This window comes from Manis javanica, chromosome 13, assembly GCF_040802235.1.
Source record: "Manis javanica isolate MJ-LG chromosome 13, MJ_LKY, whole genome shotgun sequence".
Lineage (NCBI taxonomy): Eukaryota > Metazoa > Chordata > Mammalia > Pholidota > Manidae > Manis > Manis javanica.
The window spans coordinates 20,556,293-20,580,754 of NC_133168.1; the positions used below are offsets into that span (position 1 = coordinate 20,556,293).

General features: G+C 37.6%; 1 long non-coding RNA gene across 3 annotated transcripts in view; it reads left to right on the forward strand.

Moving 5' to 3' along the window:
* Positions 1-6,543: 6,543 nt before the first annotated feature.
* The window catches only part of LOC140845884 (uncharacterized), a 36,580-nt gene continuing 18,661 nt past the window's right edge, over positions 6,544-24,462 (forward strand). For 2 of the 3 annotated variants that reach the window (XR_012124792.1, XR_012124794.1), the window contains exons 1-3: positions 6,544-6,656; positions 15,597-15,732; positions 17,385-17,807. This is a non-coding gene — a long non-coding RNA (uncharacterized lncRNA). The remainder of the gene's footprint in view (positions 6,657-15,596; positions 15,733-17,384; positions 17,808-24,462) is intronic. The other variant, XR_012124793.1, reaches the window with a different exon arrangement.

The window sequence follows — 24,462 nt, forward strand, 5'->3', positions numbered from 1 at the left end:
TTTGATAACCACGAATCTAAAGCCTGCAATGGCAGTAAGTACATACCTATCAATATCCTAAATGTAAGTGGACTGAATGCACCAATCAAAAAACATAGAGTCACTGAATGGAAAGAAAACCAAGACCCATCTATATGCTGCCTACAAGAGACTCACTTTAAACCCAAAGATATACACAGACTAAAAGTGAAGGGATGGAAAAAGATATTTCATGCAACTAATAGGGAGAAAAAAGCAGGAGTTGCAGTACTTGTATCAGACAAACTACACTTCAAAACAAAGAAAGTCACAAGAGACAAAGAAGGACATTACAAAATGATTAAGGGTTCAATCCAACAAGAAGATTTAACCATTATAAATATCTATGCACCCAACACAGGAGCACCTACATATGTAAAACAAATACTAACAGAATTAAAAGGGGAAATAGAATGCAATGCATTCATTCTAGGAAACTTCAACACTCCACTCACTCCAAAGGACAGATCAACCAGAAAGAAAATAAGAAAGGAGACAGAGGCACTGAATAACACATTAGAACAGTGGACCTAACAGACATCTACAGAATTCTCCACCCAAAAGCAGCAGGATATACATTTGTCTCAAGTGCACATGGAACATTTTCAAGAATAGATCATATAGTAGGCCACAAATAAAACCTCAGTAAATTCAAAAAGATTGAAATTGTACCAACCAGTGTCTCAGATCACAAAGGTATGAAACTAGAAATCAATCATGCAAAGAAAATGAAAAATCCCACAAACACATGGAGGCTTTACAACATGTTCCTAAATAACCAATGAATCAATGACCAAATAAAAACAGAGATCAAGCAATATATGGAGACAAATGACAACAATAATTCAATACTGCAAAATCTGTGGGACACAGAGAAGGCCAGGCTGAGAGGAAAGTATATTGTGATACAGGCCTACCTCAGGAAAGAACAATCCCATATGAGCAGTCTAAACTCACAATTAACAAAACTAGAAAAAGGAGAACAAATGAAGCCCAAAGTCAGTAGAAGAAGGGACGTAATAAAGATTAGAGCAGAAATAAATAGAATTGAGAAGAATAAAACAGTAGAAAGAATCAGCAAGAGCTGGTTTTTCAAGAAAATATACAAAGTAGATAAACCCCTAGCCAGACTTATCAAGAAAAAGAAGTCTACTCACATAAACAGAATCAGAAATGAGAAAGGAAAAATCACTATGGAAAACACAGAAATACGAAGAATTATTAGAGAATACCATGAAAAATTACATGGTAACAAACTGGATAACCTAGAAGAAATGGAAAACTTTCTAAAAAAATACAAACTTGCAAGGCTGACCCAGAAAGAAACAGAAAATCTGAACAGACTAATTACCAGAAATGAAATTGAACTGGTAATCAAAAAACTACCTAAGAACAAAACTCCTGGACCAGATGGATTCACGCTGAATTTTATCAAACATTTAGTGAAGACCTAATACCCATTCTCCTTAAAGTTTTCCAAAGAGTAGAAGAAGAGGGAATACTTCCAAACTCATTCTATGAGGCCAGCATCACTTTAATACCATAACCAGGCAAAGACACCACAAAAAAAGAAAATTACAGACCAATATTCCTGATGGACATAATGCAAAGATACTTAACAAAATATTAGCAAACTGAATTCAAAAATACATCAAGAAGGTCATACACCATGACCAAGTGGGATTCATTTCAGGGATGCAAGGCTGGTACAACATTCGAAAATCCATCAACATCATCCACCACATCAACAAAAAGAAAGACAAAAACCACATGATCATCTCCATAGATGCTGAAAAAGCATTTGACAAAATTCCACATCCATTCATGATAAAAACTCTCAACAAAATGGGTATAGAGGGCAAGTACCTCAACATAACAAAGGCCATATATGATAAACCCATAGCCAACATCATACTTAACAGCGAGAAGCTGAAAGCTTTTCCTTTAAGATCCAGAATAAGACAAGGATGCCCACTCTCCCCATATCTATTCAACATAGTACTGGAATTCCTAGCCAGGGAAATCAGACAACACAAAGAAATAAAAGGCATCCAAATTGGTAAGAAAGAAGTTAAATTGTTTCTGTTTGCAGATGACATGATATTGTACATAAAAACCCTAAAGAATCCACTCTAAAACTACTAGATTCAATGTCTGAATTCAGCAAAGTTGCAAGATACAAAATTAATACACAGAAATCTGTGGCATTCCTATACACTAACAATGAACTACAAGAAACAGAAGTCAGGAAAACAATTCTATTCACAATTGCATCAAAAAGAAAAAAATACCTAGGAATAAACCTAACCAAGGAAGTGAAAGACCTATACTCTGAAAACTACAAGACACTCATGAGAGAAATTAAAGAAGATACCAATAAATGGAAACACATCCCGTGCTCATGGATAGGAAGAATTAATATTGTCAAAATGGCCATCCTGCCTAAAGCAATCTACAGATTCAGTGCAATTCCTATCAAAATACCAACAGCATTCTTCAATGAACTAGAGCAAATCATTCTAAAACTCATATGGAACCACAAAAGACCCCGAATAGCAAAAGTAATCCTGAAAAGGAAGAATAAAGCTGGGGGGATTATGCTCCCCAACTTCAAGCTCTACTACAAATCCACAGTAATCAAGACAATTTGGTACTGGCACAAGAACAGACCCACAGACCAATGGAACAGACTAGAGAGTCCTAATATAAACCCAACCATACATGGTCAATTAATATATGATAAAGGAGCCATGGATATACAGTGGGGAAATGACAGCCTCTTTAACAACTGGTGTTGGCAAAACTGGACAGCTACATGCAAGAGAATGAAACTGGATTATTGTTTAACTCCATACACAAAAGTAAACTCGAAATGGATCAAAGACCTGAATGTAAGTCATGAAACCATAAATCTCTTAGAAGACAGCATAGGCAAAAATCTCCTGAATATAAGCATGAGCAACTTCTTCCTGAACACATCTCCTCAAGCAAGGGAAACAAAAGCAAAAATGAACATATGAGACTACATCAAACTAAAAATTTCTGTACAGCAAAAGACAACATCAGCAGAACAAAAAGGCATCCTACAGTATGGGAGAATATATTTGTAAATGACATATCTGACAAAGGGTTAACATCCAAAATATATAAAGAACTTATATGTCTCAACACCCAAAAAGCAAATAACCTGATTAACAAATGGGCAGAGGATATGAAGAGACAGTTCTCCAAAGAAGAAATTCAGATGGCCAACAGACACGTGAAAAGATGCTCCACATCACTAATCATGAGGGAAATGCAAATTAAAACCACAGTGAGATGCCACCTCACACCAGTAAGGATGGCCAGCATCAAAAAGACTTAAGAACAACAAATGCTGGTGAGGATGCAGAGAAAGGGGAACCAGCGTACACTGCTGGTGGGAATGTAAGCTATTTCAATCATTGTGGAAAGCAGTATGGAGGTTCCTCAAAAAACTAAAAATAGAAATACCATTTGATCTGGGAATCCCACTCCTTGGAATTTACCCAAAGAATACAACTTCTTAGATTCAAAAAGACATATGTACTCCTATGTTTATCGCAACAGTTTTTACAATAGTCAAGATATGGAAATAACCTAAATGTCCATCAGTAGATGAATGGATAAAGAAGAAATGGTACATATACACAATGGAATACTATTCAGCCATAAGAAAGAAACAAATCCTACCATTTGCAATAGCATGGATGGAGCTGGAGGATATTATGCTCAGTGAAATAAGTCAGGTGAAGAAAGACAAGTGCCAAATGATTTCCCTCATTTGTGGAATATAACAATGAAGCAAAACTGAAGGAACAAAATAGCAGCAGACACAGAGAGTCCAAGAATGAACTAGTGGTTACCAAAGGGAAGGAGTGTGGGAGGGCAAAAGGAATTGAGGGGTATTATGTTTAGTACACATGGTGTGTGGGTTCGCGAGGAAAACAGTGTAACACAGAGAAGGCACATAGTGAATCTGTGACATCTTACTACACTGATGGACAGTGACTGCATTGGGGATGGGTGGGGACTTGATAATATGGGTAAATGTAGCAACCACATCGTTTTTTCATATGAAACCTTCATAAGCGTGTATATCAATAATACTTTAATTAAAAATTAAAAAAAAAAAGAAACCAGTCATAAATGTGACTTGTATTAGTGGTACACATCATGTTTTTCCAGGAACTCAGACTAGGACCTACCACTGTGCTTCCAGAATCTGTTTATCTGTTTTATAGGTAGCAAACAGTATCATTTCTGTCATGGAAACAAACTTGATGATATTTCTGTATTTTAGGCAGTCCACACAGAATCTGGACAGAGGAGAATGGCATATTTGGGGCTCCTAGCTTTGAAGTAAATGAATTGAGTTGATGAGAGTCATGGAAATGTGTCTGTTAACATGAATTTTCAAAAGTATGACCCCAGGGACTTTACCAAGCTTCAAAAGAGGAATTAACTCTCAACCATTAGTACCATATGGCTCTAGTTCTGAACACCATACAATAAAAAGTTCCGTGCACACTAATATCTCTTGTTGCATTTCTGTAAATAAAATTGACCAAATAGATAAGACATCAAATAAGTGATATTGAATTAAAAAATAGCTTAAAAATAAACAAAATGTGTGTGGTTAAACCCATATCCTAAGGGTAGAATTTGTCCACAAGGAGGGACTGTAAGACCAAAACTGACATATAGCCCTGGCTTTATTATGAGTGAAAAAAAATGTGCACACCATGTCCCAGTGTCAAGGAAAGAAAAACTGCATCCTGAGATAACCACCTCCCCAACAGAACATCAAAACAAAACAAAAACCCAACAGGGCCCCTCTGCCTGGTGAGCCATTTTCTGTAAGTCACTAATTCCCTTTCCCTGACTTTTAAAATACTGACAACATGTCCTATAAGAAAATTGCTGTTTTCCACCATGACTAGAGTAAGTATAAACTCAAAAACCTTAATGCCTTGGGGTCTTTTCCTTTAAACACCTAATTAATTTTTTTTAGTTCAGTTAGCAGAGTTTGTAAATAAAAATGCTTTTCTCTTCATAATTCTCTTGGGTCTGCCTTCCTTTCACAGTTTAAAGAAAAGCAAAGAAGTAATTATCATAAAAAGCAGGATTACTTAGTCAGAGGGTGGGCTGTGCTTAGAAGGAGCATGCGTGGAGCTGTGAGCATGCGATCAATATTCTATCTTGACCTGGGTGGTGCTTCAATAAGTGATTGCCCTCTAACAGTATTTTGGAGACAATTCTTTATGAGGTGCTCATATTTATATGTGCTTGTCAACAATGGCAGATTTTTCTCTGCTCTCTCTTCAAGAATAACCATGTAGAGAATCCTTTGGCAGGTGAGGGTAGCGTCTCCCTCAGAACCAGAAGGTAGGTTTATTTGCTGTGCACTGTAACAAAGATAAAATTTCCCTTCAGAACAAAAGACAGACAAGCGGACTCTGAGTTCCTCCACACTGATGCGAGCCCACTGCGTGGTCACCATCCATCTGGGCCATTCCACACTGACCCTGAGGGAAAGAGCATCAGCAGGAACACGAAGGTTTTGTTGCCCACTGTGACTGAGTAACAAAGTCCTTTGTCTCTGACCCAGGAGTCTCCTAACTTCCACCAGCGTCTATGACTCTGAGGCTGACTAACCTGTTAATCTGCAAGTACGATAAAATCAATGACTTCTCACAGCCCTTGACAATCATTTATTACATTTATGACCTTTATAAACTTATGACATTTATATTTTATGGCTTTTTCTATATGCATTTTATTCTATAATATGAAAGATTTGAAATTATAATTAATGGTAAGTACAACTAGTTTTACTTTCTTTTTATACTTCAAGTATATATTTGAGATAAACGATTATAGAATTCTGAAAGTTTTGATGTTTGTGAGTAAATAAATTTGGGTTTGAGAAATTATCTTTAAAGCCTCAAAGATAATAGTAAATTTTTATAGCTGTTCGCTGAAAGAGGAGCTCTCCTGCTTTTTATTTCCTTGCCCAGCTCCCTGCTGTAATACAAAGGATATTTCAGTGTGAAAGGAAATGATCCTTACAGATCGGGAAGGTGTATGAATCAAAATCAATGGAGCAAGAAGTTTAATCCCTGGGGATGTGGCCTACTGACAAAAGGAAAATATATATGAGAAAAAGAGATGAAAAATAAAATAGACATGAAAGTAAAAACAACTTGTACAGATCCCCTCCAGTCTTTGCAGGATCCTGGCCTGTTGAGAATGGTCTAAACTCCGGGATCTTGCCTGACGACGAGAATGTCAGGACTGTAAAGATGAGAGAAGCAAGTTGATATGGGAAACGTTGCTTCCTAAATACCATGACCATATGCTGGCCAAATGGCAAGATGTACTTTGTTCCATGGATGGGAACAGTTTGAAATAAAGGTTATGCTGTGAACAGATGCTAGAAGTCTCTTCTTGAGGAATTAAAATTCAGGGGCAAAATTAGCCAGAATCCACTTTAAAAAAGAGGCTTTAAGAAGTCAGCATCAAACTCTGGGACCAACAGCCAGCAAAATGCCTAGAGCAGCCCTTCTGAAAGTCTCCACTGAATCACCCTCACCACAGAGGAGTCCTGATTCACTAAGGTGAGTGAAATAGGACTTAACAGCAAATAGCTGTGTGATGTATATTGTGTTATTGTTTAAATAGGTGTGTTTTTTGTGCTCTGTTTATATCTGTATTTTCTTTTCCTACAGATTATGTTTTAGATCATTTACCATCAAGTAGAGTTTATGCTCTACAAAGATCATTGAGAAAATGCTCCATTTTGAAGTTGTGAGCCCTTTAATTCTCAGATGTCTTGGGTGGAAGCAAGACCTGGACTCCTTTCCCCTCTTAACTAAATATGGGTTCTGCTTTAAATCTCAAGAGAGGATTTTTTTTTAACTGAAGTATAGTTGACATACAATATTATATTAGTTCAGCTGTACAACATAGTTATTTGACAACCACATACTTTGTAAAATGCTCACCAGAAGTGCAGTTACCATGTCACCATACAAAGTTTTTCCAGTGTTATTGACTATGTGCCCTTTGCTGTGCTTCTCATCCCTGTGACTTATTTCTTTTATAACAAGTTAATATCCCCTTTATCTGTTTACCCCAATCTCCTCCATGCTTTCCCTCCTGACAGCGACCAGTTTGTTCTCCATATTTATGAGTCTGTTTCTGGTTTTGTTTGTTTTTTAAGATTTCACATATAAGTGAAATCATAAGTTCTTTGTCTTTTTTGTCTTCTTCCACTTAATATAATATCCTCAAGGTCCATCGGTGTTGTCACAAATAGCAAGATTCACTGTTTTTATGCCTGAGTTGTATATATGTACCACATCTTTATTATCTGTTAACCCATCAGAGGACACTTAGATTGCTTCCATAGCTTGGCTATTATAAATAATGCTGCAGTGAACATAGGGGCGCATGTATCTTTTCAAGTTAATGTTCTTGCTTTCTTTGGATAAACATCCAGAGTGGAATTACTGGGTCATATGGTATTTCTATTTTTAACCTTTTGAGGACACTTTATACTATTTTCCAAAGTGGCTGCATCAATTTACATTACCACCAAGAGTGCACAATAGTTTCCTTTTCTCTACATCCTTGCCAACACTTGTTACTTCTTGTCTTCTTGATTCTAGCCATTCTGACTAGAGTGAGGTGGTATCTTACTGTGGTTTTGATTTGTATTTCCCTGATGATTAGTGATGTTGAGCATCTATCCATGTGTCTGTTGACCATCTGTATATCTTCTTTGAAAAATATCTCAGGTCCTCTGCCCATTTTTTAAATCACATTATTTGCGTTTTTTTTGGTGTTGAGTTGCATGAATTTATATATATATATTTGGATATTAACCCCTTATTGGATATATTATTTCCAAGTATCTTCTTCCATTCAGTAGTTTGCTTTTTTGTTTTGTTGATGGTTACCTTCACTGTGCAAAAGCTTTTTAGTTTGATGTCATCCCTATTGTTTATTTTTGCTTTTGTTTCCCTTGCCTGTGGAGACTAATCCGGAAAAATATTGCTGAGGCTAGTGTCTGAGAGCTTATTGCCTGTATTCTTTTAGGAATTTTATGTTTTCAGGTCTTACATTTAGGTCTTTAATCCATTTTGAGTTTGTTTTTGAGCATTGTAAAAGAAAGTGGCCCAGTTTCATTCTTCACATGCACTTGTCCAATTTTCCAAACACCATTTATTGAAGAGACTATCTTTTCCCCATTGTATATTCTTACCTCTTTTGTGATAAATTAATTGACCATGTATATGTGGGTTTGTTTCTAGGCTCTATATTCTGCTCCATTGATCTATGTGTCTATATTTGTGTTGGTGCCATACTGTTTTGGTTATTATAGCTTTCTTGTTAGTGTGATACCTCCAGCTTTGTTTTTTACTTTGTCTATTCAGTCTTTTATGGTTCCATATAAATTTTAGGGTTCTTTAGTGTAGTTCTATGAAAAATGTAGTTGGTATTTTGATAGAGATTGCAGTGAATCTGTAGATTGCTTTGAGTAGTATAGACATTTTAACAATATTAATTCTTTGAATCCATGAGTATAGAGTATCTTTCCATTTATTTATGTCATCTTTAGTTTTTTTCATCATTGTCTTATAGTTTTCAGAGTATAGGTCTTTTACCTCCTTGGTTAAATTTATTCCTAGATATTTTATTCTTTTTGATGCAATTATAAAAGGGACTGTTTTTAAATTTCACTTCCTGCTAGTTTGTATTAGCGTATAGAAACACAACATATACATGTATATTAATTTTGTATCTTGTAACTTTACTGAATTGATTTCTTAGTTCTGATAGTTTTTTGGTGGATCTACAAGGTTTTCTATATTAACAGTTTTACTTCTTCTTTATCAATTTGTATGCCTTTTATCTCTTTTTCTGGCCTAATTGCTATGGCTAAGATAGACAGTAATATGTTGAATAGAAATGGCCAGAGTGGACATCCTTGTCTTGTTCCTGATCTTAGGGGAAGCATTCAGCTTTTTACCTTGAATATGATGTTACCTGTGGGTCTTGCATATATGACCTTTGTTATGTTGAGGTATGTTCCCTCTATACCTACTTTGTTAAGTGTTTTTAATCATGAATGGATGTCAAATTTTTTCAAATGCTGTCTCACAATCTTTTTAGATGATCATATAGTTTTTATCCTCCCTTTTGTTAATATGATGTATCATGTTGATTAATTTATTGATATTAAAACATCCTTGTAACCCTGGAATAAATCTCACTTAGTTATATTGGAATGATATTTTTAATGTACTATTGAATTTGGTTTGCTAATATTTTGTGAAGGGTTTTTGCATGTATGTTCATCAGGGATATTGGTCTATAATTTTCCTTTTTTTTGTAATGTCTTTGCTTTTGGTATTAGGGTAATGCTGGCATCATAGAATGAATATACAAGCATTATTTCTTCTTCTAATTTTTGGAATAGTTTGAGAAGAATGGGTATTAACTCTTCTTTAAATGTGAAGCCATCTGGTCTTGGAGCTTTGTTTGTTGGGAGTTTTTTGAATACTGATTCAATTTCATTACTACCTATCAATGTGTTCATATTTTCTATTTTTTCCTGATTCTGTTTTGGAAGATTGTATATTTCTGAGAACTTACTGATTTCTTCTGGTTGTCCAAGTTGTTGGCACAGAATTTTTTGTAGCAGTCCAGAAAGGACTATCAAATCATAAATATTTTAATAGCAAATAGAACTGTAGAGGTAATACATTAAAATCCTTGTTTTAACTGAAAATAAAACTGAAGCACAAGTTTACTCATTAATTTGACCACAAAACAAAATTAAAATTAGACTTCCTAATTCCTATGTCAGAGTATGTTCTATTATATTATCACAAATCCTGAGAATTTCCTTGCCTTACAAGTCCCAACCTACTACATATCTTAGCATACTTCTTTGTTCATCACTTGTCTCCAGCCCCTAGAACAGAACTTGCTACGGAGTAAGTACTCAATGAATGTGTTTTCCAAGAATGGATATTCAAGTCCATATTGTAATGTATGGTATTGCTGAGCCACAAGAGCATGTATTTTTATCTGATGGATATGTCAAGGGTTTCTTCAACATGATTCTGCTACTTGCTCCCCTCACCAACAAGGTGTGAAGGTGTCTAGGTACCTGCACTCACCCCAGCAATGACTTTCTTCACATTTTCAAATTCTGTCACAGATATTTTTTAAATTATGTTTCTGTGCTCTAATATTCTTTTGTTGTTCAATTATGGGAGAAGATGAACACTTTTCATCTGCTTTTGAGCAATTTATTTTTTTTCCCAAGAATTGTTTATTCAGTTCCCCTGCCTCTTTTATCATTGAGTTGTTTATTTCTTAACCTTAATGTAAAGGTTTTTTTTCTGTTAAACAAAGTGGTTCTTTTTTCTGTCAACTGAGTTGCAAATGTTTTTTTCCCCATATTTTAATGTTACTCTAATTTCTTTTAATACATAGTTTAGAATTTCTATGTCATAAAATTTATCAATGATTCTTTTATGACTTATGGTTTATATCCTATTTTAAAGGCACTTACCATTAAGAATTTTTTTTAATTGACAATATTTTTCTAGTGCTTTTATGGTTGAAGTTTATATGTTAATTCTCCAGACATATATTTTGATGGCAAAGTTAAGGATCTAGCTAAACAAATATTTGGGAACTGTTCAATCATTTAAAAATGCAGTTACCTTAAAAATAGCTACGATTGGGTCAGTGATGACAGCTAAGTGGTATCCAACACAGCTTTGTCTTAGGGAATTTATATTAGTCAATTCAGATAAAGTATAGGGAGCAACACTTTCTTCCTTCCAACCCCTGATTGTCGCATTACTTCATGGATCAGTTGCCAAACTGTTCACTTTTATCATGTATGCATCTTGAATCTTTAGTTGGAAAACCTGGATTGCAATCCAATATTTTCCTGCTTATGTGATTTTAGGCAAATCTCTTTCCTTCTGTGAGTTTTAAACTTTTTTCTACAAAATAAGGATATTAGATGATGACCTCCAAGATCTCTCCAGAAATAAAATCTCACAGTCCTATAATATCTTCCAGCTCTGACTTTTCACACAATTTTACATCTATGGATACTATAGATAATCCGCAACTGGACAGCATGTTACATCTGAAGATTCCTCAAACGTCACACATTTCCAAGAGGGAAATGCAGAATATAGTATTTGCCATTTTTATTTGACCACAGAATCCTGTTTCCTAATGAAGCTCGGGCCTCTGAATACATGAAAATAAAGCTCCTGCAGATTTAATTCCTTTCCTAGTTTCAGTTTCTTTGCTATAATGTTCTCACGTTGTTTATAAAAAAAAATTAAGGAATTATAAGTAGCCAGGTACTTAAGCCTAAACCATGAAACATCATGGTATTTTTAAACTCTACCAACAGCAGAAGTATTTTTCTTTTTAAGATTGCATTATTTCAACTGATTATATCAACATCCAGCAAAGCAGTTGGTTGAAACCTTACTAGCACCATCTGACACTGAGTTTTAGAGAAATTGAGGCAGTTACATGAGAATTCCGTCCTCAGGCTCTCCTCTCCTAATGAGTACATGAAAGAGTCATTGTTTCCCTTATTCAGGGATACTTCTTTCATGCTTTATATTGCTTAAAAGTATCAAAGTCTCACAAAACCCTAGGAGAAATTAGTGTGAATGTCATTGTGAGCCAGTCATATGCCAGTTTCCAACTCGGGAGAGTGAGTTTTTGCACAGCATTTGCAAGCAGGATATTTATAGTGGGTCACAAGAAGAAGTGGTTAACTTACTCCCAAATTATACCTCTAGCCTAGAATGCCTCAAACTTCACATCCATTTATCCGAAGGTCTGCTGGATATTTCTACTCAGATGTCCCAGAGGCACCTCCAAAACATGTCAAATACTTAGCAGCCTTCTCCCCGCTGCCATCTGCTCCTGTTACGGTCTTGGTTTTAGCATCCACCTTGAATTCTTGACTCTTCCCTCTTCCTTACTCCAGTACCAAGTTAATCACTTCTTACAGTTTTCTCCTGTCCATCCCTTTACTCACCTCCCATGTTGCATTTTATCTTCACCACTACTTAGAGGACAATCTCATTGTCCTCATTCTTGTCCCCTTAAACTTTCCACGCACTGAAAATTGCTAGAAGGACTTATTTAAAAACAGATCCAATTATTATTAACTTGTTTGAAAGTGTTCATTAACTTCTTGTCCACACCTAATAGGATAAAGCCTGAATTCCTTAGCATGGCTTTAGACTCTACCATTTTACAAATCTGTTCAGGCACTGTGAGCCCTATAGTCACCCCTGACTTCTCTCTTCCCCAATCCACCCAGATCAGATTAGGATTTTCTCCTGGTTACCCCCTTTAGATCTATGAATACCACGCTTGCTGGACTTGCATGTTATTAAATAGTTACCTGATGTGTGCCAGTCTTCTTCACTGAACTGAGAACTACTTGTAGGTAGAAACTGAGTCCTAAATACTTTTGTTTCTCAACATCTGGCACAGTGCTTGGCATAAAGTAGGCATTCTATGAATATTTACTAAATTGAATAAATATTCAAAGACATCAGTCATTTTCAGAAAATATTCCTTAAATCTATGTGAGAAACCATTTATTGGCAGCATGACTTACAAAATATAATGTCCAACTGGAAGACAGATGATATGTAGGCATATTTGGGGAGGAGTCTAACCATTTATATGATATGGGAGAAAATGTATTTTATATTAATTCAATAGTATTTCTTGAATACTTCCTAGTGTGAAATACAGTATCAAACATTGGGAAAGCAGAATTTGAGATTTTCCAGCCACTGCCTACATAGCTGGAATTGAAAGTAGCAAAGCCCTCCTATTTAACCCATTCTCATTTTCCAGGGAAAAAATGTTGAGTGATAGAAAAGAAGTTGAGAAGGACAAATTTTGGTAAACTCTTGGACTGTAACATATACAGATGGCTTATTATTTACTTTAGAAGAAAACAGTGTAAAATTATACATACAGTCTTTATTATAAAGCTGGTTAACTATTAACTTAAAACCATCCTAGCAATTTTATTATTATATGTGGATAACATGTTCCAAGTTATTTTAAGGACTCACATCACAAGCAGCAAATGATTTATGATCATCTATGAAGCACATTAAGAGGGAGAGAAGGGAGTCACCTGAACTTTGTGTTCCAATGACCTGGCTCCACCCACGAGTAGGAGAGCTGCCCTTGAGTGACACTTGTATCTTAGACAAACGATGTTGAATTAGAGTCCTAAGTAAATTCTGAAAAGCTCCATCTATTGTGCATGTACATTGTAATAACACTTAATAACTAACGTGGTTAATGATGTTACAAAGAAAAATACTGCTCCCTCTAAATTAGAGTGTAGGTCTCCAGAATACTTTGATGTGCTTGGGTGGAACAATACAAACTACTAACAATAGTTGAGCGCACTTTGTGTGCTATGCAGATTTTAAGAACTTACTGTCTATTATTTTATTTATCCACACAACAATCTTATATAATAAGTAATCTTATTCCTCTTTTACCATTGAGGAATCTAAGTCATAAATCAGTTAAAATAATTTTCCTGAAGTAACAGAGATGTAAGTACGATGCCAGAACCCGTTCTCTAAACTCGCATTCTCTAATCCCCCACCCTCAGCGGCTTTTCCATGCACATAAATGCACCAGTGTGCACATGGTGGGGAGGGCACACGGAGAACGTGGCAGTGACATGGACAACGGGGAAGACAGAGCAGTCCACATTGGCTTGTGTTAGGAACTTTTTCTAACGATGTTAGAAAGTGTCTGCAATATAAATTCTCCTTCATCTCTGATTCCAAACTATCAGTCAAGTACATGTTGCTCATTAAAGTTTGTTGTAAAGAGCATTTTTTTGTGGGATTCAAATATATGTTGAGTTTCACATCTAGGTCAATGCAGTGAAGTACAGACATAGCATGTGACCATGCCAGACACCAGAGGCAAGGAGATCTGAGAAATTTCAGCACCAGCAAGATACTAAAATTTGGGGGAATCCCAGACATTCTCTAGGCTATGAACTTGGGACTTCATTAAATTCAATCTGGATCTCAAGATTTGTAGAGATCTGTGTAAGTCTTTAGTCAGTATTAAAATAAATCTGTGGATGCATATGCCAGGGCTTGCTAATATGGGTAAGTTAATGTCCCTTCAAAGCTGACTCATAATTTGGGCTTCAGACTGTATTTTCATAATCCCCTGATTTAGGCCTGGGAGGTGTTGAAGAAGACTCTGTTCTATCTTTCAAGGAACTTACAGTTCAGAGGAGGAGACAGGCAAGCAAGAGGCAGTGATTCTCCAGTGTGATTAAGTCCCGTGACTGCTGTAAGCAGAGGGGTGATGGGAATATTACGAGAGGCACCTCTTTCAGTCCGGGGGAGGGAGCTAAGGAAGGGTTCCCAGAAGAATGGATGCTTAACTGAGAATGAAAAACTCAGAAGGAGCTGGTCAAAAGGGGAAGTTTGTGGCAAAAAGAGGAGGAGGAGTGAAGAAGAGAGGTAACTGAAAAGAAGTAACAGTCATGCAAAGGCCCAGAGAACAGGTGGGCCAGGACACCACATACAAGCGGTCCACTGGGGTGGGAACACAGAGCATGAGGCGGAACGGGGCCGGCCAAGCTGCAGGGCTCAGACCTCGGAGGGCTTTGTCTAACTGAAGCATTTGAAATTTGTTCTACTCCAAGTGTTGAGATACTGACATATTGAAAAGGGACAGGGACACAGGCTGAGTTGCAGTCTAGAGATCTCGGTGGCTGCAGTGCTGAAAGGGGGCTGGCAGGGGCGCAAAAGGAGAGGCAAGGAATCCGCCTGCCGAGAGACCGATGCAGCGATCTGAGCTGGAGGGGATGATTGATGGCTGGGACCAACTCAGTCATGGCGGCAGGAGGAGAGAAGCACTGGATTTGGGGACTAGTTTGAACATGGAATTGGCAGAACTAAACCATGGCTGGGAAGGATATGAAGAAAGGGAAGATCAAGGATGACCCCATGCTTCTGACTTTTTTTTTAAGGCTGAAATGAAAAGGACAAACTTGCTTATCACTTAGCCTGGGAACACTGTCCAGTTTTGCTTTGGAGTAGACGCATTTCTTCCTGAGAACCAAAGAGGAAGAATCTGAAGGGAAACACTTCAGTGAGGACTCTCTGGGTGACAGGATAGGTGACTCCTGAAGAAAGCAACAGAAAGAAGAACCGGAATGAGCTGGATAGAAACCTTACTGAATCATGGCATTTTAAATTGAACTAAATTTAGTACGTGAAAATAATTGGCTTTGGAACACGTCCAGGAGCTGATTAATTCTAGTCAAAGTATTTTTAATTTTCTCTTCTGAATTAAACCAAAAATACTCATTTGTCCATGGTGGAGGCTGAACATGTCCAAAAGATGAAAGTTAAAAAAAAAAGTCTTAAAAGTTTCTGGTAAATTTATAAAGGATCATCTCACTTAACTGTTTTCCCATGTAGCAAGACGACGTCCTGGAAAAGGTCCTCTCCCGGGAATCAGGAAGCTCTGACCTGTGTTTCTGCTACTGTCACCATCCCGACCCATCATTCACCTCCCTGGGCTTCTAATTCCTTGTCCATGAAATGAAGAGTTTAGGTGAGACCACCTCTTAGTTCTCCTCAAGCTCTAAAATTCTTAGGCCAGAGCATATTTGATTAAAGAACCTTTCTGTGTGCTGCTCACTCACGAGAACAAGAGGTGCACATGGCTATGGAGTCAGGCTAGCACAGTTCTTCACAAATATTTGACCTTTATGAATGGAAATTGTTTCTGTCATTATTGCTATTTCATATGATAATGAAAGTGGTGCCATGGCAGAAAAAGACAGAAGGAAGGAGGATTTGCCAGGTTCAGCTTCCAAAGTTGGGAGCCATCCCCAAATGATTCCTTAGTGATCTGGAAGAGTTAAAGCACTTGTAGCCAGAATGTCTTTGAGTTGGTCTTTGTAGAAATCCTCTTTTCTTCTGTCTGAACTTGATGGCTTAACTCTGAGATGCCAATACACTGGGCTAAACACCCCAGAAAAGGAGGGAACTTTTGTTTACTTACTTGAATTCTTCCTTTCTACCTTCACAACTCTGTATCTTTCCTTTCTTTGGTAATCTGGGGAAAGCAGTAAGGGAGTCATAGCTAACGCTGGGTGGGTCTCATCTGCAAAGCCTATTTTTTGGATAAGACTGATTCATTAGACAGGTAGGTGCTTCGGATTTACAGCCTGGCTTAGTCATTCCTTGCTGGTCATTGACTGAAGCCTCACTAATGAGGCTTTCTCTGCCCCGTTTCCTTGGGTATTCTGACAGGAAGGGGAGACAAGTGAACTGTTGAGAAGGAACTTCAATAAGACTGATGTTAAAATATCCTGACAGATGGCAACTACTTACATGTGTTCTGCATGTGCATGTGAGCATGCATGTGTGTGTGTGGGGGGGGAGGCATGTGCACACACACTGCTGATGCTCCTGGTGATGTTCATTGGGAGGGGGAATGAACAGCCACTTCCTTCTTCACTGGCTGTTATCTCTTGCCAAAGATCCCTCATCAGGCTGCGGAATGGCTGCCTCCCTGGGGCTCTGCCCTGTGAGAGCTGCTGTAGCAGCTTCCCTTCGCTGGGGCAGCCTTCTGGGTTATCCTCATTCCTGTCCTTCCCGAACCTCCCTCTGTTTCAGAGCCTTCCTCTTGCATTTATTACATTGTTCTCATGGTTTCACAGTTTTATTGAAGCTGTGCCTTTCATAGTATTCTGCATTTAATACTTCTGGAAGGAAATGAAGTATCTATTTCACACACACACACACACACACACACACACACACAAAAAGCAAATCTGTAAGGGAGATGGGGACCTTCAGCATAGGACTAGGGTTAATTCATTTCTCAATATAGAAATGATACACAGAACTAATTACCGGGCATACTGCAGGAGTAAAAGCTTTATAAGAGTAAACATTCCCTTTTGTAAAGGGAAATGGATACAGGAAATTTCAGGTGTGGTGACCTAATTAAGGAAGCTATTAGAATCCTAATAAACTTGGTCATTTTGGCACTCAGGGAGTTAGTTTTTCTTTGCATTTTGGTTGGCGTAGAAAATAGGACTTTTAGAGGAAGAGTCGAAGTAAGGTTCATGAAAATTTCCATCATATTTATTGTTTTTAATTTGCCTTCTAATATTCAAATACCAATTCATAAAATCATTGTTAGAAATGCTTGACTTGTTCATTATATCTATTAAAACTCTTTTTCTTTTTCAGGGTCTTTGGAGGGAAAGTGGGTCTTTGAAAAAATCCACATTTGAGCAAGAACAAAAGATATGTTTTGTACTGAATCAATCAGTTTGCTTTAACACAAATGGTAGGCACTTCTAAATGGACTTCAGACTTCCTGTTCAAAATATCAGTTCAACCAAGGAATCTGACCTCTTCTCCCACCTTCCATCCTCTCCTCCAAAATTCCATTGAAATGACAGGAGGATATATTTCTAAAAGAACCAATCCATAATAACACTGCAAAACAGGAAAAGTGCCATCAATGGACTAGACATTTTGACACATTTCAGCTGGTATAGGATTGGTGGAGAAATCAGAGAAGAGAAATTACAGCACAAGACACCACAAGTTCTGTGGCAGAGGAGAAAGCATGGCAGTGCCTGAGTTACAGCCAGATGTCAAAAAAAGGTAAAGAAATAAGAGAAGAAAGGGAGTGGATAAGGAGGAAGGAAAGGAATGAGCAGCTGCACCCAAGACTAAAGTAATAAAGCACCCCACTTCTAGAGTCAGGTTCCCCCCTATATTGTCAGTTGTGGAGACCCCATTTTGCCTCTCTGTTGCCCATTGTTTAGCCTTAAAGAAAACCTACTCATCAAAATGCCCTGTCCCAGCACACAAAGCTTGTGGTGAGACCACCGAGTCAGAAGAAAGCTCCATTAAGAAAATGGATCTACTGGTCTCTGAAAGGCCCCTTCCCAGCCATTCATACTAAGCAACAAAGTTCTTTACTCACCATGATTTAATCACCAAGGGTTGTCAGACATGTAAAAAAAAATCAGAAGCGTGAAAGGGAAGCTCCAAGTTAAACAGAGCCTTGGAGAAAGCAAAGATAGTTCAGGTACCAGAAGTGGACTTTTTATAAAGTCTATTTTCTGAAAAATTCCAGAGGTTGTTATATTCATAAAAACACAGTGCTTAAAAAAAAAAGCAATGACAAAAAGAAAAAGGTTTTAAAAAACACATACACAATCATTGAATTAAGGTGTAATCACTGGATAGAACAGATTATTAAATGCACACATCTAATTATTTACATGGTAAGCTGTGATCTAGCAGTATGGATAACAGAATGGAGAAAATTTCCCTCAACCTAGGAAAGAAGTCTTTGAAGTAGGATTCCTGAGTAGCAGCAGAGACATAAGCTAAGAGATTAATAAAAGCAAGTCTCCATATTCAGCTTTTGGCCTTGAGCCTGCCAAGTGCCAGACAGCATGGAAAATGTTCCTGTGTAGGTACACCCCACTGAACAGTCATATCCCCAAGAGCAAAGAGAGAATCCTCAAAGTAGAGAGGAAAAAACAGATTACCTACAAGAGAATAGAACCAGATTGCCTTGAGATTTCTCATCACTAACAGTGGATGCAAAAGGAATTGAGCAATAGTGTCAAAATTTTTAAGGCAAAGATCTTGAATCTAAAATTTTACACCACAGATTTTCAAACACATTTTCAGACAAGAACTTAAGAAGTTTACTAGGCATATATCCTATAATTTAAACCTTAATTTGGCAAGAGAGGAGCAATCAAAATAAGAATCTCAGGATGAGGGTAGGGTGGGATGTAAGAAATATTGGTAACTCGCGTGACCCAGAATTGAGAATTTAAAGAGGATTGTTAGGCCTTGATTCTTGGAGCTTCTCCTATGAGTGGTGAAGTTTTAGCGCTACAGAATTCTCATTGTCTCTTCTGACATAATATTTGATTCTACAGGGAATAATGTTGACATGTTTATATTGAACATGCCATTTGGGGTTTCATTTTTCATATTATCTTACCAGGCAAAGCACAGAGGACTTATATTTATGTAACAGAATATAGAGATGGATGGATAGACAGAAAGGCAGACAGGTGATACGTATAGAGATAGACTGATAGGTTTTTATACACCTTAGAATTGTAAAAATGAAGGTATAACAAAATATTTGTGAGGTTCCTGAGGAAGAGCAGTGGAAAGAAACTTAATGTGATCACTTCTTCCAGGTTCATTGGAGAAGCTCAACGGACAATGTCTACAGTTTGTACATCCAGACATAGAAGCATAATGACAGCAATAAGAAGGATAAAGTCAGATAAAAAGGTTACAAAAGATTCTGTCAGTGGAGGCAGAGTAGAGGGGCAGCCACAAGGAGGTGGTAAAAGGAAGAAATTTTGGCTTCATATTTCATACATTATTTGCTGTTTGAAATTTGTTACTGTGTTCATGGATTACTTTGATGATTAAAAACTAGTTTAGGCAGCAACAGACTCACAGAACCCAAGAGCGGACTAACAGCTACAAGGGGAAAAGGACTGGGGAGGATGGGGGGGCAGGGAGGGAGAAGGGGGAAAAGGGGCATTACGGTTAGCACACATGATGTACTGGGGGGACACGGGGAAGGCAGTGTATACGGAGAAGACAAGTAGTGACTCCATAGCATCTTACTACGCTGATGGAAAGTGACTGTAATGGGGTATTGGGGGGGACTTGATAATAGGGGGAGTCTAGTAACCATAATGTTCAAGTAATTGTACATTAATGATATCAAAAAAACTAGGAAAAGAGAAAAAAGCATATTAAAATGACTTTATAGTTCATCCATCTTTTAGCTTTGGAGCACAGCTGAGGAAAAGGGAAAATTCAGCTGATCACCCTCATGTATTTTTCAGTGCGTTCAAAAATGCCAGGATGAACAAGAAGCAAGTAATCACTTGAAAGCTATGGTAGGCAAAGTCCCAGATAAAAATGGTAAGTTCTGTTTTACTATACAGAAGTGAATTTAGAAAAATCAGGGATAGTGCAGACCAGTGAGAAAAAGTATTTAAACTGTGCCTGAGAGGTTGCACTTCTTTAAAATCTGCTCTCGCTACTTTTTGACACTCATTTAACAGATATTTTATTGGATGTTTACTACATATCAGGCTGCTGATAATGTATCAATGGAGTTAGTTTTTATTTAAATCTGTAATGAAGATATAACTAATAGATATTTTGTTTAATAATTTTATGTCTTAATAGAGAATTCTGTCCTTGTTGAGAACAAACAATGCTATTGATTCAGTGTCTGTGATTCTCATGGTATCTCCTAAGAATATTTCTGTAGCTGAAGAAAGGCTGACATGGTCAGAGCTTAAGACAGCATCCCTCACCTGCTGGCACTTGCCAGCATTTTATGCACCATGCCTCCAATGTGTCACCAACCTGTTTGTTATGGAGTTTGACTTGCAAAGCTAAATTGGCAAATTGCAATGAATATTTTTAGAAGATAATTCTTAAAGAAGCAATGTTTTGGAAGCAGGCTTTTTTGTGGAAACAAATTTGGGCACCAGACTAGGGAGGGCTGTAGTGCTAGGTTAGAAACCTGAGCTCTCTTTTCCATATTTTTTTTTGTATGTAAAATGGGATAGTAACACTTCCTGCTTTCTAGAATAACTGTGGGAATTAAGAGTTATAATGATAATAGTGTCTGCCACATGGTTAGTACTTAATAAATTTAATAATACAAGTGGAAAGAAGTTCCAATATGTTAAGACAATAAAGGATTTGGAGGATCACCCAGAGAACATCATTAAGGACCAGGAAGGTCCTAAGGAATAACATGAATTATATAATGGTTTTGATGGGCAAAGGCTGAACATAGCAATGGAGATATACACTAACTAGGCCTATACTAGTGTATATGAGGTGCAGTGAGGGACCAGTCGGGTGACACCACAGGGCTTGTCTGCAGAGCAGAAGTAGGGTGTGATGGCTACAGAGGCCTGAGACAGGTGTTTTTCATGTATTCTTTATCCCACTCCCAACTCATGATGCTGACAAGTAGCCTCTTGGTGAATACCACGGAACATTGCTGGAAACTGAAAAACAATTCAAGAACTTTCCAAAATCTACCTTGTCAATTGAGAGTTGGTGTAAGTCATTTGATATAAAATAACCATCTCCCTGGTTTTCAGGAAGCAAACAGTTAGTTTGGTACATGCTCTGAGATAATTTGTGGCAGTACATCTGTAAATTGGGGAGTAAGTACTGAGATGAATCTTTTCATCTAGATACCTAGAACCCTCTAGAGTATCAAGGCTTTGTGTAGATGTAGACTCTCTAGATAATCTACTTCGAAGATCATCATGCTTACAAACATACAGAATGAGATGACGAAGTGGAATAGAAAAAATGTTATCTATTGTCTTATATCCATGAAGACTCTAGAAAATAAACACAAAAACATCTGTTTCAGTTCCATTATGATCTATTTTGGTACAGTGACATTTAAGCAGACAGGGCACCTCTTCCTATGATGCCAAGCAAGCTTATGTCCTAAACTGCTTTCTACTGGTCACACAGGGAGACATGAAGGTAATGAATCACCCACATATGATGTGCCCACTCACTCTGTGGAGTCACTGAACCACGGTGTATGCGTTCAGCTGTAGAGAGAGAGGCAAGCTGATAGGAAAATGCAGGCAAGTACGTGGCTGTACACTTCCCAAAGAATGACGAGTTCAAGAAAGGGCAAACTGTCTAACAATCTCAAAAAAAAAATGTGAGGCTCAAGGGAAGAAGAAAATGTAGGATGATATTAAAGGGAAGGAAAGGGAAGGTCATCCTGCATGAAAGATTCAGGACTTTCTTGGGTTTGAGGTGACACAGAAAGGGAAGACTAAATCCTCACTCTCTGAGATTTCAGATCTCAAATATGACATGTGGACCTCCTCACTTCCCATTTCCACCCTGGACCTGACCATAGGTACTATGCCAGACCATTTGCCACCAGCAACACACCATGAACAAACCTTTCTTATACTCAGAGGCCTATGGCTAAAATTTGCTTATATCTCTTATAGCACGCTATTGTGTTCTGGAAATACACAGATGAATACAAAACATTCACCAGAAGCATTTTCCCAGACCGACTCAGCTGTAGGCCTCTGTGACTTCAGGATCCCAGACAAGGCGGGATATCCAGTTACTTAGAAATGACTGAGCAACAGCTGCACTTCATTCATTGTAACCTTTTGTAAAACATGACCATAAATCACTAAAATCCCTACCTCTCCAAAAACCCTGTTGCTATATCAGCTGAAGTGCATATAAATACTCGAAAGAATTCCTCTGGGGAGGAATAAAATGGCCCTCTCCATGTAGCAGTTTACAAGAAAGCATTTGATTTGGTCCCTCAAGTACAAGGAACTAACTCAGTTTCAGACACAGAAACTCTGTACCACATACAAATATCATTACAATAGATCACACCTATTTGGAGCTCAAAAATTTGAAATTTTGGAGAATTTTTTAAATGATTAGAATGAAAGACAAGTTTTATTCTGGGAGAATTAGTTGAAGGATTTGAATACAATTCTCTAAATGTTTATTGATTAGATTAGTGGGTTCCCATGGTGTGCTCTATAAAATTTTAAGCAGTTGGGTTAATGGATATGTTCACACACACATCATTACCTTTTTATTAGTTTGTATGCATCCCTGGTAGCTATTTTAATAGCCCTAACCAATTTGTGATGAATTTTTGGGGGTGTTGGATCCTTAAGTCAAGCGTAACACTTTAAAACATTGAGGGAGAATACGAAGATAATTCTTTTTTTTTTTCTATTTTGGTATCATTAATATACAATTACATGAGCAACATTGTGACTACTAGATTCCCTCCATTATCAAGTCCCCTCCACATACAGTCACTGTCCATCAGCGTAGTAAGATGCTATAGAGTCACTACTTGTCTTCTCTGTGCTATACTGCCTTCCTGGTGCACCCCCTACATTATGTGTGCTAATCATAATACCCCTTAATCTCCGCTTATCCCTCCCTTTCCACACACACACACACCCGCCCTCCCCACAGTCCCTTTCCCTTTGGCAACTGTTGGTCCATTCTTGGGTTGAAGATAATTCTTAAGTAACAATTTCTTCAATGTAAGTTAGATTTAGGTTATACATAAAGATGAATCTTTCATCTATATGTGTTCCCTTTGCCTTAAAATGTGGTATATATGGTCCAGAGGAAGCAATGTGCCTTCTGAAATTCCAATGAAGGAAGAATTTTCTGACAACAGAATGGTTTTCAGAGCTCTTTTCCAAACCATGATTATTATCTCCTATCACATTTTAGTCACACTAGTCTCGTTTCTAGCCTGGCTCCTGACGCTGCAGCAGCAAGGCACAAGTTCTAGTGGTTTTGGATTTTTCATTTCCAAATTCCTTTGATTGAACAACAGGCAAGAGTTGGTTCTGAAAAGCAGGGATTGGCCCCAGCAGGGATGGCAATCAGTAGTGTAAGGCTGACCCTGTGGAAGAGGTGAGCCCATCCCAGAGCAGAGGGACTGAGAGAGTGGGAATGGACTGGGCTGGACTCCGCACTGGTGTAAGTCCCCAGCCCCACAGCTGCAGCTCTCTGGGTTGGTGTCATGTACTTTGCTGAGCTCCCCACCTGTATCCTGCATCCCTCATAAAACTAGTACAAGGGCACACAGAACCTTCTTCAGGGGTCACCACACACCATAAATTCCCTCACATACCCCTGCCAACATTCGGGGCCAGTACTTAAATCCTTCATGCAACATCCCTGTGCAGAGTCTCGTGACCGCCACTCACCCCGTCATGCATCTAGGCACACATTGATTGTACAGTTCAACAGCTGTTCACAGAATAGGGCCCAGGAGGAAACTCAAATCTCAGAACTTAATATGCGATACAGGTGACATATCGAATTAAGGAAAATAGGATGGTTCATTCAATAAATGAAGGTAAAATCATTGGTTCTCCATTTGGAAGAAATTAAGGTTATATTCAAATCTCAAATTAAAAGAATAAAAAACAAAATTATAAAGAAATAACCATAGACAAAATATTTTTTCTAATTCTAGGTTGGGGAAGGTCTTTCTAAACAATATAAAAACAGAATGATATATAAAATATTTAACAAAACTGGCTTCAAGAATATGAAACTAGATGGCAAAAGATGCTGTGAATGAAATTGAAAGACAAGTGAGACACTGAGAGAAAATACTTGTAATATGTATGAAAATAATCAAATATATGTTCACTGAAGAGGAAATGCAAATAAGTAATACAGAAGC